The sequence below is a fragment of the Meriones unguiculatus genome, chromosome 21 (genome assembly GCF_030254825.1).
Source record: "Meriones unguiculatus strain TT.TT164.6M chromosome 21, Bangor_MerUng_6.1, whole genome shotgun sequence".
NCBI classification, from domain to species: domain Eukaryota; kingdom Metazoa; phylum Chordata; class Mammalia; order Rodentia; family Muridae; genus Meriones; species Meriones unguiculatus.
In genome coordinates, this window is record NC_083368.1 from 32,523,478 (window position 1) to 32,542,419 (window position 18,942).

The following is an 18,942-nucleotide window of genomic DNA, read 5'->3' on the forward strand; positions in this document are numbered from 1 at the left end:
GGTTTATGGTACTTGAAAGTGAGGTCTTTGGGAATAATTGGAATAAGTGGTCATTCATGGGAGCGAGGTCCCAATAACACTATTGGTGGCTTTATAAGAACAGAGACTCACTCACATGTTCACAGGTTCACATGTGTTCTCTCTCATCATGTGGTGCTTTTTGACATTGTATAGTAAGACAGTCCTCACCAAATGCTACTGGAGCACTGATATTAATCCTCAGAATCAAAAGAAACAATTCTCTGATTTTTAAAAATTAAAATAAAATCGCATAGTTTCTCTTTCTTTTTTCCTCCCTCCTATCCCCCACCCCCACTACCCTTCAAATTCATGGATTGTTTTTAATTAATTGCTATTGTTACATATGCATAAATATATAAATACATTTTATATATTTATTACATATAAATATATAAATGTTTGGTGTTGAGTGTATGTGTATGATTTCAGGGATGACCAGTTGGTACTAGATAACCAATTTGGGAACTCTTCCAAGGAGACTATTTCTCCAGCTCCCAGCATTCCTTTGTTGCCTATAGTGCTTTGTCTGTGGGTAGGACTCCATGAGATTTTTCTCTCTCTATGTTAGCATGTCCTTTGGTGGTGTACTTGCTCAGTTCTTGTTTAAGCAGCCGTAATGTTTAGGTACCATGGGTAAAGCTTCCCTGTCATTTTAAAAGACCCTCCGGCTCTCACAATCTTTCCACCCCATCTTCAGTGATCTTCATTGAGCCTTATCCCTCATCAAAGAAACTTCTCTTTGCAACAGATGGAGACTATTACAGAAAACCACAACTGGTCAGAATGCAGGTAAAAACTGATTGTGAGGTGACTATCCCCAATTGGTACTTCTACAACACAACTCCCACATGTATCCTTTATAAATTAGTCAGTCTTAGGCATTCTGTTGCTGCAAAATTGAAACAAAACAAACATAAAAATGGACCAAGACAAAGTCCCATTTAAAATGTGCCCTAGGCAAATGACTGTGATTCAGACAAGCTGGACATCTTCCATAACAGTATCTCCCCACTCCCCGGGGAAGGCTAATGGAAATGTGACCTTACAGAGCTTCAGGATACGGTGTGGGGACTGCCTTGGGTGCAGACCGGTTCCTGTCAGTGTCCATGGAGATGAGCCTTCTCTGTACCTACTCATTTATCCGAGTCCCGCACCAAGCAGGACAGCAGAATGTGTGTTTGGAACTAATTCTGCTCCAGCAAGAGTTTGCAAAACCTTGTGCCCAAGAAGCACAACCATGTATCTAGATAATGGCAGGAATCAGAATGCAACGGTGAACAGTTTGGTACGGGAAGTGTGGAAGAGTCAGAGGTCGCAGTAGAAGAGAAAACAGTTGTCCTGTGAGGTCACACAGGAGTAGCGAGTGTCTGGGGAAACGGAGGGAGAAGGAAAAGCTCAGGCCTGAGAACAAACAGGATTGCTTCACGGGGACTCACAAGAAATTCTTTAGAAGTATTTTTATAAGCAAAAGTCTCTGAATTTTGGTTTGTAATGCAACCCCACTCACATGTATAGGCCTAAAAATATGATTGGCACTTGAAATTTCATAAAGATTGTGATTTCTCATAATCCTAATAAATATGGCAGTTTGTCACACTTTCTTTGCAAGCCATCAAATCTATCCCTTCTTCTGGCGTGCACTGTAAAAATTCTACAGTGCACTTCTAAAAACAATATAGTTACAGAGCAGGCTGAAAAGTCTGGAAGAAAGAGCTCATCATGTCATTTATGAAATACCGCTCTATCAGACAAGGCATTCACAGCAATCAAAACGCATTAACTTCAAATGACACGCTGTGTTTTAGACCACAAGTACTTTATCCATATTGAAGTAGTTTAGATAGAAATTAGCTCTACAGAAATGCCAGGCAAAGCATTACTGCCAAAATCAGACAATTATGGGCCAAATGTCTGAATGGCAGCCCAGAGTTAGGTCTGAAAAAGCTGGAAAGGGATTCCTTAAAGAAACTCATATGGTGCGAGGAGAAGACACGGTTTAGAATTTAATCACTTGAAATTCATCCGCTCACTCTCTTGACTACCTGTGGGCACCACACCCTAGACTTGGTAATGCCAGTGCTTCGATGCTAACAGGAGGAAGCTGGAGAAGAAAGTTAGTGTCTCGGTTTGCTGTTCCCACTGAGCAAACCCACCCCCCAAAGCTTTAAAGCTGAGCTCTACCTCTTACTATAATTCATATCTTTTTAGCTTCCTGAGGTTGACTTGACTCAGCCTTGACTCAGATAGTTTTTTCTGTATCCCACACGGAGTCTTTTGTATGATGGTGGCTTGATCTAGGTCTCCCATGATGTTTCCACTCTGTGGTAACAGGGTTAGGCTAAAAGCTGCAGCACATCTTTCTCTCTCTTCATGCCATTATTACTAGACTAGCTTGAAATTTCTTAATCGGAGCTCTAGATTCTGAGTCCCAAGAATCCAAAACAAGAGCTGTCAAGTAATGAAAAGTCAGAATCCACTGAAGGACATCTCTGGAAATAGTCAAGCTAATTAACCAGTAACAGAAGACAGGGAAACAGAGCTCCGACCTGAGACAAATAGACAAAGATAAGTCATTTTAAGCATCAGATACTTCAGAAGGGTATACTCATGAATTAATTGTCATGATGTTTTGCTTTTTTACATCCCAGAAGACATATTGAATTACCAAGATTGGATACAGGTGACATTAAATTGCTCATCATAAAAATGTCTCATATAAGAATTTTGTTACATGAAATGGGAAACACAACTTTATTTGGAAGGTAAAAGATTGAAGCTTAAGAAGCACTTTAAAGAAAAGCTTAAAGGAGAGAAAGAAATGTCTGGCCCAGGCAGTGTGTTCACCTCACAGCCATGCAGATGGCCCATTGCTAGGGCTCTAAGGGTTTCTTCTTCAGTACACTGGCAACTTGGAGAGAAATAGGAACCAGGAGTTAGGTCTTCAGAATGAAATGCATTATGAGTATCACAGGCATATTCCCAATTCTGTTCTTTATGGATGATATAGAGATAGCTTCAAGACCTTGGAAGCATCTCCATGAATCTACCCCTGGCCACAAGGAGCATCCCACTTCCTCTGTCCAGATAACTACTCCCCAATAAACTCTGCATGTAAAAGAAGAGTTAAGGACTGACTTTAAGCTAGAAATCAGACCTTTTCAGTAATTTATTTCTCTGACATTTCCATAAACAGATTCCAAAATTTTATTTATTTTTTTACTTTTTGTCTTTTTATTTTATTTATGTATATTTTTTTTACAATTTATTCACTTTATATCCTGATTATAGCCCCCTCCCTCATCTCCTTCCAGTCCCACCCTCTCTCCTTCTTCTCCCCTGTCGTTCTCCTAGTTCAGTGAAAGGGAAGTCCTCCTTCTCTACTATATGACCCCAGCCTAGTGACCCTATGACCATAGTCTCATTAGGACTGCCTGGATCCTCTTCCTCTGTGGGCTGGCAAGGTTGCCCCACCAGGGGGAAGTAAAAAATAGGGCAGGCATCGAAGTAAAAAATGTTAAAGATACATTTCCTTATATAAATAATATATGGGAGAGGTATAAAATTAGAAAATACAAAGAAGAGAAAAAGTTAAAATTATCCTAAGCCTGTCTGAAAATGAAACTGTCAACAATGCCAGACATATCTTACATTTTTTTATTACACAATTACAAAATTGATGTATATAATAGTGTTCTATATTTGGGGTTAGTTAAATAATTAGGAGACCAAAGCAAAATTAAAATGATATTTTTCATTCAAACATTATACCTTTCAAAATGGCAGTGTAGAACTTTGAAGCGTTTCTGAATCTTTCTAATGAGGGCATTTGCTCAAATGCTCAAGGTTTACACTCTTGGAGCTGGTCTTGTTTACTTTATAATCTCAAGCTTAAACCGTTTACACCACAAAACTTTCTTCTTTTCCTTCTCTCACTCTCAAGGACTACCTGAATGGTGAGAGCTGCAGACATGGCTAAAGCCAGTCCAAGGGACGGTGCTCTTGACACGATAGAGAAAATGCTTTCAGAAACTTTCAACTTTTACTTAAATGCCTGCTGTTCCCTTTTAGCCTCACCTTAAAAAAATCAATGCTTTTTTTTATAATTCTCAGAAGCTTGGGTTGCCACCCATAACATACTGGGGACTGGTCCAGAAGACTAAGTATAAAACCATACAAAACTATCTTATGCCTAGAAACATAAATTTTCCCTGGTCGATCTGGGACTTGTTTGGAACACATGAATTATCTTTCTTTTTTTCTACCTTTTAAAATTGTCATCTGTGCCAACCTTCCAATCACACACACACACACACACATTTCCTATATATGTATGTAATCTCAATATATATATATATATATATGAAGTGGATAACCTGTTATATATGCCCCCTGGGTCCACAAAAGAAGAGGAGTTTTGCTTCCATATAGGGTAACCCAGAGAGGTTCCAAACACATGATTAAGATAATTCCAAAGCTTACATTTTGGACTTTTGGGATTCATTATATTATATTATTTACTTATTTTTTTTTTTGACAGAGTCTCATTATATATATCCCAAGGAGCCCTGGAACTCATCCAGCCTTCCTGCTCTGGGATTAGAGACATGGGCTACCACAGCCCCAGTCTTGACTTGATTATGTTAGATGACATTTGGATTTAGAATTAATTCAATAGGTCATGGATTTGAGATAAGAGGAAATACATTTTTCATATGGATTGGATATGAATTTGGGTAAGGTCACAGAGTATTCCGTGTTAGATAAGTCAATGGTATATTCCATGTTCTTGTCTCTGTCTCTAAATTTCCCTAATGTCATAAGAATATCAGTTATTGTATTAAGACAGCAGGAGCTTATAAAACCTGTCTATATCTGCAAAACTCCATTTTCATATAAACTCACATTCATGGGCACTATGGGTTATCACATTTCTTACTTAGTTAATTAAAATTAAGCCATGGTGCTTGTGAATGTGAACTTGTATAAAAATTTAGACACAGAGACACAGAGGGATGTGATCCATGGTATGGCAGAAGTAGAGCCTGACGGACACAGTCATAACCAAGAAATACAGGATTGCTGATCTTCCTTAGCAACCCTGAGAACACAGGATACAATGCCCCACAAAAGTGCCGGAAGGAACTCAATGCTGCCGACACCTTGATTTCAGAATCTCAGCTTCTGTGGCTTGAATGTGAAAAGTCATCCATGGCCACATGTGTTCAAGCATTTGGTTCCCGGTTGGTGGCCCTGTTTTGGAAGGCACTAGAATCTTTAAGGGTAGAGATTCACTAGGGGAAACGTGTTGCTTAGGACCGAGTCTTCAGCCCTGTTCTACTTCTGTCTGAGATCTGCTTCCTGAGTACAGACACCACGTGACCAGCCTTACACTCTTGACACCATGCCCTTCTCCACCAAGATGAACCACGAGGCAAAACGAACCCTCCCTTCCTTCAGTTGCTTTTGTCTGGTAGACTGTCAAGCAATGAAGAGAGTAACTGAGAAGCCAATCTTCACAATAAGAAGAAAGATTATTTGGGATGGCATTGGCAGATACGGACATTGATTATGATCATTTGAAAAGGTCCAAGTAGTTAAACATGGAAGAGGGACTCAGGGGACAGCAACGCCAGTGGAGGGCGAAGTCAGAGGGCTCTTGTGTTGGTCCAGCTAAGAGGTGCCGGTAGCTGAGAATGAGGATTATAGTGACAGAACTAATTAGTTGATGAATTAAAATACGCTTTGAAGATAGGGCTGGCAAGACTGGTGGGTGGGCTAGAACAGGGGAGAGAAGGACGGAGAAGGCCCTGGGCGCTGTGCAGGGTGGATGTTGGTTGTTGTATACTGAGTAGGGAGACTTGGAAATAAGCAAGTCTGGGAAATAAGCCACCCAGGGCTCCTGGGTTGGAATTTGTTCTGATTTCCCAGGAAAACGACAAACGGTTTCTAGTTCTTTCAAGTCCCATGTCTCAGACAGTTCAGAGGACAACTGAGTACCCAACACTTGCAAGAAATTCCCAGGGGAGTTCACCCTGTAAAACAGTCTGCCTGAAAGTAAAGACTTACAGAGGCCAGAGATAAGCTACGGCATCCTTAATTCTGATGTTCGGTCGACACATGCCACCAGCTCCCACACCCCTTTTATTGCTCAGTTTAACTTGACCAGCCATTTGCGTCTAAAAAGAAGCCTGGATACAATAGGTATCATAAATCATAACCTATAACAGGGTGTATGTTCATAACAAAGAGCTTTCTACACTGATAAAGTTTTCGAAAGCAATGCTTGCAATTTATTTCCCTGTTTCCAAGGAGACAGTAAGGCTTAGAGGTCAGCAGAAGAGAGATATCATATTAAAATATTCTTAACCAAAAGAATTTCTTTTAAATCTTTTTTATCGTTGTTTATTAAAAGATGAGAGCATGGTGAGCGGCTCCTGAGCTCTTTCTCTTCAGCCGGCTCTCCCCACAGGACAATATAGCTGTCTCACCTCATGGGGTGGCAAGGAGGCTGTGGATGTCCCAGGCACCTGCCACTCTTGAAAGATGACTCACCCATCTGCTAGTCTCCAAGGCTTCAGAATCAAGGTTTCTCTACTGACAGGCAGCCTGCGGCTCGGAGCCTGGATCCTTCGGGGTGCATCCTTGAGGCTTAGCACAGGAAGAGCAGTGTGGTGCTCATTTCTGAGGCTCTGCAGGAAAGGAAGAGCAGGGCCAAGGTGGGAGTGCCGTTAGCTTAGCCTTATTAATAAAATAGGGTTGATGATTTATTCATAGCTGGGACAATGCGGCTCTGCTCCAGAGGACAGCACAGGACTGTTACATTAGAGATGAACAGATGCTGAGGAAGGGATGAGAGCTTTGGAGAAATGGTCTCAGGCTAATTCTATAAGGCAGGGAGCAGATTTATCTGACCAAGTCAGAGCTCGCAGCAATTATTTGTATATTAGGGATGTGGTGGGATAAATCCTGGCCATGGAGGTCCCTGGAAGGAAACCCCTTGCCTTTCCATTTCTCATCTAATGAGTGTTTGTTCACCTTCTTGCTTTATCCCCTCCTCCCCAGTACCTGGAAGACGCCTGAGTTTATAATTCAAGATGTGTTATCTGGGGAATTTCAGTATAATACACATCTGAACGTGGTCCCCATCAAAGCGAGATCACCCGAGGAAGCAGAAGACAGACAGCGCATTCAGGCTTTTCCAGTGCTCAGCTGAGCATACAATATTTTCAAAGACTGAATCCTTTAAAATCATATATCTCACTTACCAAATGAACTGTAGAAATTTTATAGAGTTAGAAAATAGTTTTAGTACACTGCAGAATCCTGATAAATAACAGGAAGAGGTGGACTTTTTTAAAAAATGTCAATTGCTATCCTTGTTAAGAACAGATATCTGTTCCTGCATTTATTCAACCGTTAGCTGGTTGATATGGCACAGAGGGCAAGAGGAGCCAGGATCTGACAATCTTCAGAAAAACAAAGGCAAGCACCACTCACTTCCCAGCAAACTAAAGCAGCCTTGGCTGCAAACAACAACAACAATCCAATTTATTTACTAGCGTGTTCCTGGCTTTTGCTCTGTTGTCCCCATCTGAGCTTTCTTGGCCTCCCTTAAAGACTCCAGGAGAATTAGCAGATGTCAGAGAAGAGAGATCTCTCCCCTCCTTCCTTGCCAGACTGGTGGGGAGAATTCAAGGCCACGGGAGGCACTGAAGAAAAATCTCATTGTTGGTGCATATGCTTCCACCCAGCAGGGCTTCTTTGGAGCCTCCCCTCCCCTCTGCTCAGCTTCCTGAGAGGAGATCAAATGTTTCAAAGCATTTCCACCTTTACTAATTTTTAATGCCTCCGCCAGACTGCGACTTGCCCACTGGAAAAAAAAAATAACCTCTGCTTGTTGAAACAGCCCAAAATAAAAGTGATCCTTTAACAGTAGCACATTTAGCTTCCTCCCGGACTGCCAGTAGGAGCCAAGGAATATAGCTTTTGCCCAATATATTAAGCATTAAAAATGTCTCTGGGAAATCAGTGTGCTGGAAATCAGAATATGTTTGAATATAATTCTAAAAATCCAGAGCCTCCTTATGAAAGGATGAAGAGGCACTCACTGTGGTCTTTTCCTGCCACTCCCTGGGCCCTCAGCCCCACCCTGCTCATCCCTTCTCTTGGCTTTTTCTCCCAGTCCTCCCTATCCAAAGCCACCCATCAGGATCGACGTGGGAAGCAGGAATGTAACCCTAGCGTTTGGTTTCCCAGGCCATCAGGAGGTAACACGGCCTATCAGCCAGAAAATAAAGCTTCCTGACTGCAGTTGCAAAAATTACAGCTAATTATATGCTCCATGCTTCCTGCAAAAGATATATATTTTAAGCTGCTGGGCTGACTTTTTTCCCTCGGCTGTATTTAAAGGTTACTTTCTGACCTGCTTCCTGGTTTAATGGAATAGTTTAAATATTACAAATCGTTACTTGATTCTGATGAATTATATCTCCCCTGGCACCTCACAAAATCCTTATCGTGCCAGAGGAAATCATTGGAAGAAACGGAGGAGTTTCCATGATCATAAACAGAGTAACACGCCATAGGGGTGCTGGATTCAGGATGGGGCTTCTTGGGTGGTGGAAAGCTTTTGGCCCTCGGCCTCACACTCACCAGAGCACCTGAGGCATGTGGCTGAGCAGCGGGAACTCCCACTCCCCTGCCTCATACGATTGTTCACTCAGCTTAACTGTCAACTCCTGCTAAGAACCTGTAACAACTCATTTTGCTGGAGACTGGGGAAGTGTTGAGCTTTGCTCATGGTGGGTTTGTGTATCTGAATGTGCATAGTTTCCCTCCTTTGCGTGCAGACGCTGGGACAGGCTAAACCAGTCTCTGCACATCAAGGTCTTGTATTGTTCCTTCCCTGTTCTAATGAATGTCTGGCCCCAGACAGTTTCTCTTTCTGTACAATTGTGCAGATCCCAACTTTTCTAATTATATATGCCACCTATCTTTTTAAGTAGAAGAAAGACACAAACTCAAGACTATAACAACTCAAGTCACACTGGATGCACAGGAAAGAAAAAACTGCTTCTCCCATGTTGGAAGCTACAAGGAAGAAATTAAAATCTCTTGGTTGCAGAAAAGCAAAGTTCAGCAAGGCAGGAAGTGCTCCATAAGCTCAGGCAACTGCACTGTAGATTTCTCAGACTAGCTGCTTGACTACGAAGCATGCATATGGAAGGTGAAAAGGCCAGCCATAGGTACAGATGTCTTTTCTGTGTGGTTCCATGTCCCAATTCTCCTTCCCGAGGCAAACAGATTTGAAAGTACAGTGGATGTTACTCAGTTTTCCATCATTATAATAACACCCAAGGTGACCAATTTACAAAGAGAATAGGGTCCTTTTGGCTCAAAGTTTTAGAAATTATGGTCTCTGCTGAGTTGTCCTTGCTGTTTTTGGACCTGTGGTGATGCATTACAGAGGGAGTGCATGGCAGGGTCAAAACACTGACCTATCCTGGATAAGACATGATAGAGGAAGAGACCTGAGTCCCTTTATTTCTTTTCAGGTCAAGCGTCCAATGCACTGAAGTCCTTCCTTAAGGCTCTACTTCCTAAAGCCTTTACCACATCTCATTAGCACAAACTGGAGAGAAGCCTTTTAACAGTTTAGCTATGGAGATGGACACTTAAAATTTAAAGTAGAGTATTAGCCAAGTATGACATTTCATATGAAAGCAAATTCTCTCACAATATATCATTTGACCTGTAGACAGCAGTACCCTTGTGGTTGTTAATCTGTAGGATGTCAGATAAACTTTGTAAAAGATTGAATCTGGTTAATGGTTAAAGGGATTCGGCCCTGATTGTTTTTCTAATACCGAGTAGTCAATTCTAAAGATATATACAAATGAGCAACACTAAATGGACTCATCAGATTATATTTATATATTTATATGCATATATATGTACAATAATTTAAGAAAAGGGAAAAACAGAAAAGAAAATAATGGAGACAGTACGTGAAAATTTGAGGAAGGCTAGGAAATAGAGAAAGAAGAAGAGGCTGGGTAGAGAGCAGGATATGAATACTGAGGATTAAAGATGATCAAAGTATACTATATACCTGTATTAGATGTCATGATGTAATCTATTACTTTGTTCAAGTAATAAATGATCATGAAAAACAAAAAATGGAAAAGCTTAAAAAGATTTAAGTTGGTTAAATGGCTCACAGGTCTCCCTTACAGCAAAATCTAATTCAGTGTTCTTACTCTGCCGTGGACAGATACTTCCACTTACAAAATAGTGATTTTCTTCTGAGGATCTTTCTAATCAATCTCAGAGATGCTTAAAAGAGATAATTTACTGTAGGGAACATAAATTTCTAAGATGATTATTAAATAAGGGAATATGGACAGACTCAGAGAGAGAAAGGAAGAAAGACAGAGGTAGAAAACCCATACATTAGGAACCTTGCAGATACTTTAATTGAAAAAGAAAATCAGCAAAACCAAATCTGTAGTAGGAATTTTGCTAAGGTGGGATGAACTTGAAGCCAGCTGAGACTTAGCATCATAGCTAAGAGGACAGGTTGGTGTTAAAAGTTGGGTATTTAATTGCCCCAAGCGGAGACAATGAAGAAAATCGAGGATTCTTCTGCTTACTTTTCCGTGACTAGAAACAAGTCCATGTTTCTCTAGAAGGGAACTCAGTTGATGGGTATTTTTAGGCTCTTCCTAGATATGGCAGAAGCAGGGCTTTAACTTCATATCTCTGTCAGCCAGATAGTTTGTCACAGACAACAGAAATGACAGAAGAAAGGGGGAAAAAAGGATGGGAAAGTACTCTGGGGTGAGCTGGGGTGAGGACAGGATGGGAAAATCCAGCTTCACCAAATATTTATTCAGGCTTCTCTAAATCCCAATTAGTGATCTGAGGAAGCCCGCGCTCTGAGCCAGAGAAGGCACATGTGGAAATGCGACTTGGAAGTTGTTGGTGTCACTTACGCTGCCGCATTGTTGATTAATGTAATTGAAGTATATATTACAGAAACAGAAAAGGAAATGTGACTTCTTCAGGGACCCATTAATTTCTTAGGCATCAAGTGTTTGAAGGTTCAAAGGCTTTGTCGAAGCTTATTTTAAATTTAAAATTTCCACTGCCAAGGGATTGATTACCATTCTTATATTAGCTTTGTCAAACACAAAGTTGATCTTAGTTCTTTCAAAGTTTTGTGGCACTTAATTGTTTTCAGAGCCTTTTTTTATTTTTTTTATTTTTAGGGAGGACTGCCTTACAAGTTCTCTCAAGGACAGGCTCACTTTCACCTTACAAGAACAGCAAGATAAAAATGTCTAAACCCTTAACAAGCAATTCCCACTCTCCCCATCTTTGGGGTCTTCAAAGTCATTTCTGTGTCTGGTGTTACACCATTCAAACGTGCTCCATATTAATCTCTGTTTGGTTTCCCTTTGACTTCAAAGCGCCAACTTATTTAAGGGTCTTTGTGCGTATGAAGCTTAGCTCCGCTGTGCAGGGACATCTCACATTTTCCTCATCTCTCCACCCCAGAGGACGGCATGGAGTTCTTTTTATAGCTCCCTCCTGCTCTCCTCTGATCGCTGTTTAAGGTCTCTCATAAACAACACCCTCGGCAAAATCCGTCAAGATGTTCCCAGCACCAGGCTTTATGTGTTCTGTCCTGATAATGAACTCGGTCCTTCAAGAAGCCAGACAGCAACATTTCCGGCTCCTTGGAAGGCAAGCCAAGATGATCTGCCATTTCATACAAGGACGAGGGCAGGAAGCATGTCTTTAAGAAATCGGGTTCCAAATGGCCCTCTGCCTGAGCTTAGGCATTGTGAGGGGACTGCGGGGCTGCATTTCAAACGAAAGCATCGTGACCTGAAGCTTTGCCCCTGTCGAAACAAAGGACAACTCAACAGAAAATATTTTTTTCATTTCTTGCTTTCCTTTTCTTTGTCTGAATGCATTTGCATGTGTGAGCACACGTGTGGGCGTCTGAGGTTGACATCAGACACCTCTTACATGGCCCACAACCTTGTACATCGAGGCAGGGTCTCTCTCTTTTCCTGTTTCTAGAGCCCCACCCCCTTTTCGGCTAGTCTGGCTAGTCAGGTTAAGTAGGGGAAGCCCTGTCTCTGCTTCCTGAGCTGGGATTACAGGCAGGCTTAGGTATCTGCCTTCCTGTTAGCTCTGGGGATTCCATCTCTGATTTGCAGACTTGAGTGACAAGTGCCCTGTCCACCGAGCCGTCTCCGTGACCTTTACTTGCCTCTGTGCCCAGCTGCAAGGCTTCCGGAGCCTGGAATCCAGCCTGCGTTCCTCCTTTAGACTTAGCTTCCTTCTCTGTAAGGACACTAGGAAGAGTAGGCAGCAGGTTGGGTTCAGGACTCCAGGCTGGCTCTCTACAGCTGCACAAGGCATTAACACCGCAAGGTCACCAGAGCTTCATGGCTTTGGTAAACAGAGACAGATGCTGTCCCGTCTGGAAGAAGGGCTGCCATTCGCAATGGCTTTTGCCTCAATGGCTTTTCTGTCTGTACTCCTCTGGGGGCATGTGTATGCCTGAATCCTATTGCTATTATTTGAAAGGCAGACGTAAGACTGGGTTGGAGTGAAGAAGGGCAACTTTGAAGATTCTCTGCTCTGGTTCCCTGAGTGCTGCACTCTTGGCCTGGACCTTGTTCTTGCATCTGAGCATTTTCTTCTTCCTTCCAGTCTGTACCCCAGACCCAAACATAGTCCAAATCCCTTCTTTGAATCCTCTTCCCCCAAAGACTTAGTAAAGGATCAAACCTTAATGCATTCTCTATCTCTAGTAACTCTCATTTATTAATTGCATAAAAATAGTCAACTGTGAATGAAAAGGCGTGTGTGTGTGTGCGCGCGCGCACATGTGTGACAGGGGAAGGACAGTTTCTTGTGTCAGAACGTCTGCCTGCTGTGGTACATGGACAGCTAAGGGCCCAGTAGACGGGGTCTCTCTAGAGACAATGAGCCATGACGATATGGACCAAGGTAGAAGACAGGATGTGAACTGCAAACATAGAACCTCAAGCCACACGTTTCTTAATCAGAAAGCATCCCCAGGGCCTGGCTGGGAGATGGGATTAGGCATCACTGAAGGCGGCTGAGCTTTGGCAGCTGCTCATACTAAGACCACTCCTGGGAATAATATTCTGGTCTGGTGAGCACCCATGATGGAACTGAGCAGGCTCTGCCATAGAAAGAATTGAAAGGTGCTGACTCCTTGTGCTATTTTTCAGACTTTGCAAGCCAGTTTCCTCCAGTCCTACCAGCATGGAGACACCACCCCTAGCATCTTCTGCCTACAAAGAGTCTCTCCTTGGAGGTGCCTCAAGGCTATCACAGTGAGAGGGCTGGAGAGCAGCCTTCATTCTGTATGTCTTGTTTATCTGAAAGTAGTTCTTTGCTAACAGAAAAAAGGGGGACTTATCCCTCCTCCACCCCACCCCTGTCATCTCTTCAGCATTCAACAGGCATTAAATTAAGTTCAAAAGGTTTTTTTCTCTACAAATTTAAAGGGAAATTAAGAGAGTTTTCTTTTTCTTCACTGATATTTGAAGTATTTGAGGTTAAGACAGGAAAACCCATAAAATATTTGGTTTTTATCACCTGTAGGGCATTTCCTTCTGACTTCATGCCTTCTGGAAGGTTGAACTTTATGTATATGAACAGTGAATTGTAAGAAGACTTAGGACTCTGTAGCAACTAAGTTAAATCATGTTGTTTAACTTTAAAAAAAAAATACTGTCCTGGGCATATGAGATACAGGGGCATGGGTATGAATTATCACTTCCATTTAACAGATAAAGAAGCTGAGGCACAAAGACATTAGTTAACTCACCTGGGTTTGAGAAACCAGGAAGTACTAATTGGTCCACATTTCAAAATTAGTTCAATATGACTCTGAAACTTTTGGAAATAATAGTTTGAAAAATATGAATGAAGCTAGAAAACCATGAAACAATAGATGTTTAGTCTATTGGGCTGACATAGTAAAATACCTAAGACATCATGTCCAAGACATGATGGAACCTTGCATCCTCACAGTTCTACCAGCTGTTAAGAGCAAGATCAACTTCAGGTTCGCCCTCTGATGGGGACTCTCTTTCTGACTTTGCTGTCTTAGAGCACTGAACTTTGTAGCGGAAGTTTTGGTTGTGCTATGTGGATATGTTCCAAGTGCAAGATGGAGGAATACTTTGTCCATAGCTGATAGCAACCTTGTGAGAGAGTGTGTGATTCTTGTCAAAAGAAAGCCATCTTGTGTGGGAAGCAGGGGTTTAGCCAGCTGAAAACATCCTCGTGTGGACTTTAGGAAGGTGTGAATAGGAGCCTACAGACAGAGAGAGAATGCATTGCATCACTTCACTTTGCTCTGCTGAGTCTTGTTGCTGCTGTTGCTGGACCTTGTTGCTACTTTTGCTGTCGCTGGATTGCTGGTTTGCTGTTCCACTGGACTGCTGGTATCCTGAAGAGTGGAATCGCCCCAAGGAACTACTTCTAGAAAGGTCCACATCCCCCTGTCCCTATTAACTTTCTTTCTCTCCTACCTGGTGTTGGGGTGATAGAAGAGACTGAAGTGGAAAAGGGAGAAAGAGACATAAGGAACCCCAAATAAAATAGGTTTAAAAAAGACAAAGCTACATACAGAAGTTGCATAGTCCTTTTCTATGCAAATTCTTGGTGTCTTTATCTTATCATAAGATGTGAGTCAGCTGGTGTGGGCCTACCCCAGTGACCATGTTTTAAGCTTCTTTCCTCTGTAAACGCCCTGTTTTCTTCCTTCCTTCCTTCCTTCCTTCCTTCCTTCCTTCCTTTCTTTTTTGTTTGTTTTTGTTGTTGTTGTTTTTAGATATGGTTTTTCTGTGTCGCCCCCCACATCCTGGAACTCGCTCTGTAGACCAGGCTAGCCTCAAATTCAGAGATGCACCTGCTTCTGACTCCCAATAATGGGATTAAACGTGTGCAAAGGGCCCTGTTTTCAAATACAGTTTGCCTTTCAATGGTGGTTATCAGAAATTCAACATGGGATTGGGAGAAGCACAAAATGCAGCCAAAAACATTAAGACGGTCTTTCAAAGTTTTTATTTTATTTTTTGAGTTGTTCTGAAGTATGCTTGACAAGTAGAAACTATATATCTAAGTATGAAACAAAGATTCAGTGAACATACACAGTGAAACAATCTCACAATCAAGTTGAGTAACGTCTGTCACCTCTTACAGCTGCTTCTGTGTATACGGAGAAAACATGTTCAGTCTGCCCTCTTAGCAAGTTTCAGTATACAGTGCAGGATTATTAACTACAGTCACTGTATGTACATTGGATCCATAGACCTTATTTAGCATATAGCTGAATGTTTAACCTTTCACAGATATCCAACCATTTCTCTTTGTCCCCAGTATCAACTGTTCTCTGGTTTTAGGAGTTTTATGAGTTATAGAGGATATAGATAATCAAATAAATAAAGGATATAAAAATATATATGTTTAAATTATATATAATTCAAATATACATATATTTGAGTGAATGATATAGTGTATCACTATTACCGGTCTTCCTGGGTCTTGGCACAATGTCTTCAAGGTTCATCCATGCCGTCACAAGTGACAGAATTGCCTTTGTATATGCATGTGTGTGACATACAGGTGTGCGTGTGTATGTGTGGGGAATTGTGCACTTGCCCATATGTAAGCTAGAGATTGATGTTATACCTCTTTCTTGATTGCTCTCCACTTTAATGTTTTAGATAGAATCTCGGACTGAACCTGGAACTCACCAGTTGGCTAGACTGGCAATCGACTGGCAATCCAGGGAGCTGTAGGGATCCTCCTGCCAGCACCTAGCACTAGGTTTGCAGGAGCTATGATGAACTGCATTTACATGGGAGCTGAGGATGCAAACTCAGATCCTGTGCTTGCTCATCAGGCACTTTACCACATGAGCCATCTTCTTAACCCTATTACTTTTTTTATGGCTAAAATAAATAAGCATATACAACATATTAACTTACATCATAAAATATACATATATGAATATATTATAATTAAATGTATAATATATTAGTATATGTAAATATATAGTCCGAATATTTTATATTGAATATAACATGTATGAATACATATGCTCATATATATAGCAATATCATACTATTATATATAATATGTATGAATACATTATATATATGAACCCTTAAGTAACTTAAAGCTTGGCTATTTTGAGTAATGATGCAATGATCATGGGAGTGTTCTTTTGTCCTTTAAATATATACTAAGAAGTAAAATGTCTTGGCCATTTGATGATTCTATTTTTATTTTTTGAAAAATGGTCTTATTGTTTTCCACAACAGCTACAGCAAAATACATTCCCACCAACAGTGTAAAGTGTTCTTTTCTTTCACACAAGTAAGGGTACTTGCATAACTTCAGTGGTTATTTATTTTAAGATTTGACAGCTAGAAGGGACCTCTAGATCTTTGTTATGATTTGGATTCATGCAGCCATGGAAACAACATCATAGCCTAAGGAGAAGTTCCAGATTAGCAGAAGTGGGCAGAGTCATTTTTCTGTCCCACAAGTCAATGGAGACGTTAATGATGGAAGAGGTTTCTGTCATCCTCAACCAGCAGCTTTAGAGATGCCCAGAGGCTGCCAACAAATGAGTCAGAAGAAAAAGAGAATGAGGCAGTGCACACGCTCGGTTCTGTGGACCGTTTCCGGGGGATGTGTGCTTTGCTTTTGCCTTTATTTGAGGGAAGGTAGGAGAAGGGAGGTGAGCTATGTGTATGCTGTGGTTTGAGTCTTCAATGTCTCCCTGCATGCAGGTATTAAAGACTTAGTTGGGAACTGATAGCGTTTGAGTAAGTAGGTGAATCATGAGAGTTCTGTTTCATCATTGGAATCTATCGATGGGTTCATAGTTCAGTGGTGGTTGGGGAAAGTGGGGCTGACCAGTTGAAGGAAGTAGATCACTGTGTTTAAAGGGTGTATCCTATTACTGGCTTCTTTTCCAGCCTCAATGACGAGAGCAGTCTCCTCACCATCTGTTCCCCACCATGATGTCCTCTCTTATCATAGGCCTGTGGCGATGGATCCTGCAGGCAATGGCCTGAAACCACTAAAACCTTGAGCCAAAGTAACTCTTTCATCCATGAAGTTTTTTTCCCATGTATTTTACCCAGATAAGGGAACTAACTAGCCCAAGCAAAGAAGAATGGATCTTAATCTACAGTTCTCAGTCTATCTCCATTTTCAAGTCCCTTCTGTTGTTCTATAACACCTGTGTCATTCAGCCAGTCAACTGTCTCTAGGCTTCCTGGGGAAGTAAATACATCAATGACCCTTATCCTATCTACAATGATAGTTAAAAGAAGGGACAAGGAAATCTGATAAAAATAGAAACCCAAAGTTCAAAAGCAGTCAGTACCACCATTTATTGTATTATATCACCTTCATATAAAAATTTTCAACAAGTTAGGTGTTAAAACTGTTCTATGAAATTAACATCCATAAAGTCAGGTTTTAAAGACTATTAAAGTACATACATTATTACTGAAAATAGAAATAAAATTTAGGTTTTTTTTTTCATTTCTAAAATTTTAGTTATTATGAACCTAAATTCAGTAAAACAATTGTATGTCAAAATTTCAAGCTACAAGAAACCACATTACATGTTTTGAAATTTTTTGGCAAATATTCATTAATTCATACATTGTATTTATGTAGGCGTATGACTTCATGTGGGGGGGGCATGTGAGATACATATGTATGTAGTGTCTTCATCAATCATTTTACTGTACATTTTTTAGGCAAGATCTTTCACTGATCCTGAAACTTGCCAACTTAACTAGACTGGCTGGCCAACAGGCCTGGGGATCCTCCTCTTTCCACCTCCCCATCACTGAGTTTACAGATGCATGCTTCCATAGTCACCTTTTCCAACTGAGCTGTCTCCTTGGGACCATTTACATGATAGTGTAAATTTCAAAGTGAATCTATTTAACTGGTATCTAAAGACAAAGAAACCACACACTTAGAGGCACGGTATGATATTTTGATACATGTATACATTGTGTGATATTTAAATCAAATTGAATGTTCATATGTATCTAGGTATCTCCTCAAACATTCATCTTTTTAAAAAATATTTTATTGCATGTCGATTTATTGTGTGCCTGTACACACAAACACACACACACACACACACACACACACACACACACACGCCATGATGCACATATGAAGGTTGGAAGACAATTTCCCCCATGTAAGATCCTGAAGGTCAAAATCAAGTTTCAGGCATGGAGCCAAGTGCTCTTACCTACTGAGCTTCCCTACTCGCCTTCATTCATTTTTTTTTATGATAAAATCATTCCCTCTCTCCTTCTGGTTGTTGGAAAATACTATGTATTAACATTACCCATTGTCAACGTTTCATGAAATAGAACACCCAGACTCTTTGTTTCTACTGAACTGTAACTTGGTACACACTGACCAACCTTTTTCTTTCCCTTTGTAAAATTCACTCATCATCAAGAACACCAAATAGTTAACTGAGGGTGGTAGAATTTATTACTGTGCCTCTGGGTGTTTCCTGTTCTGTTTTTAAATAAATAATCTCCCCACAGTTAACCAAAAGAATCTATTTTCAAGGAACAGACAATCGATCAGCCAATATTAAACCATGGGAGGAACCAGCATAGACTTCAGGCCCAAGTAAACCATGGCTTGGACTCCACTGTGCTCCCAGCGGTCCAGCTCCTTGGCATTTTTGAACCCCTCTTTCCATCTGGCTATTTCCATCTCTCTTCTGCAAGAGTGAGAATTAAATGAAATACTGGAATAACTCTCTTTATTACTTTTCTTTCCCCTGTTTTTCCCTTTTTC

At 41.0% G+C, this 18,942-nt stretch overlaps 1 long non-coding RNA gene across 4 annotated transcripts in view; it reads right to left on the reverse strand.

Annotated features, from left to right (window-relative positions):
* LOC132649699 (uncharacterized) overlaps positions 1-18,942 on the reverse strand; it is a 69,565-nt gene that overhangs the window by 38,259 nt on the left and 12,364 nt on the right. For all 4 annotated transcript variants that reach the window (XR_009588191.1, XR_009588193.1, XR_009588192.1 and 1 more), the window contains exon 2: positions 6,510-6,710. This is a non-coding gene — a long non-coding RNA (uncharacterized LOC132649699). The remainder of the gene's footprint in view (positions 1-6,509; positions 6,711-18,942) is intronic.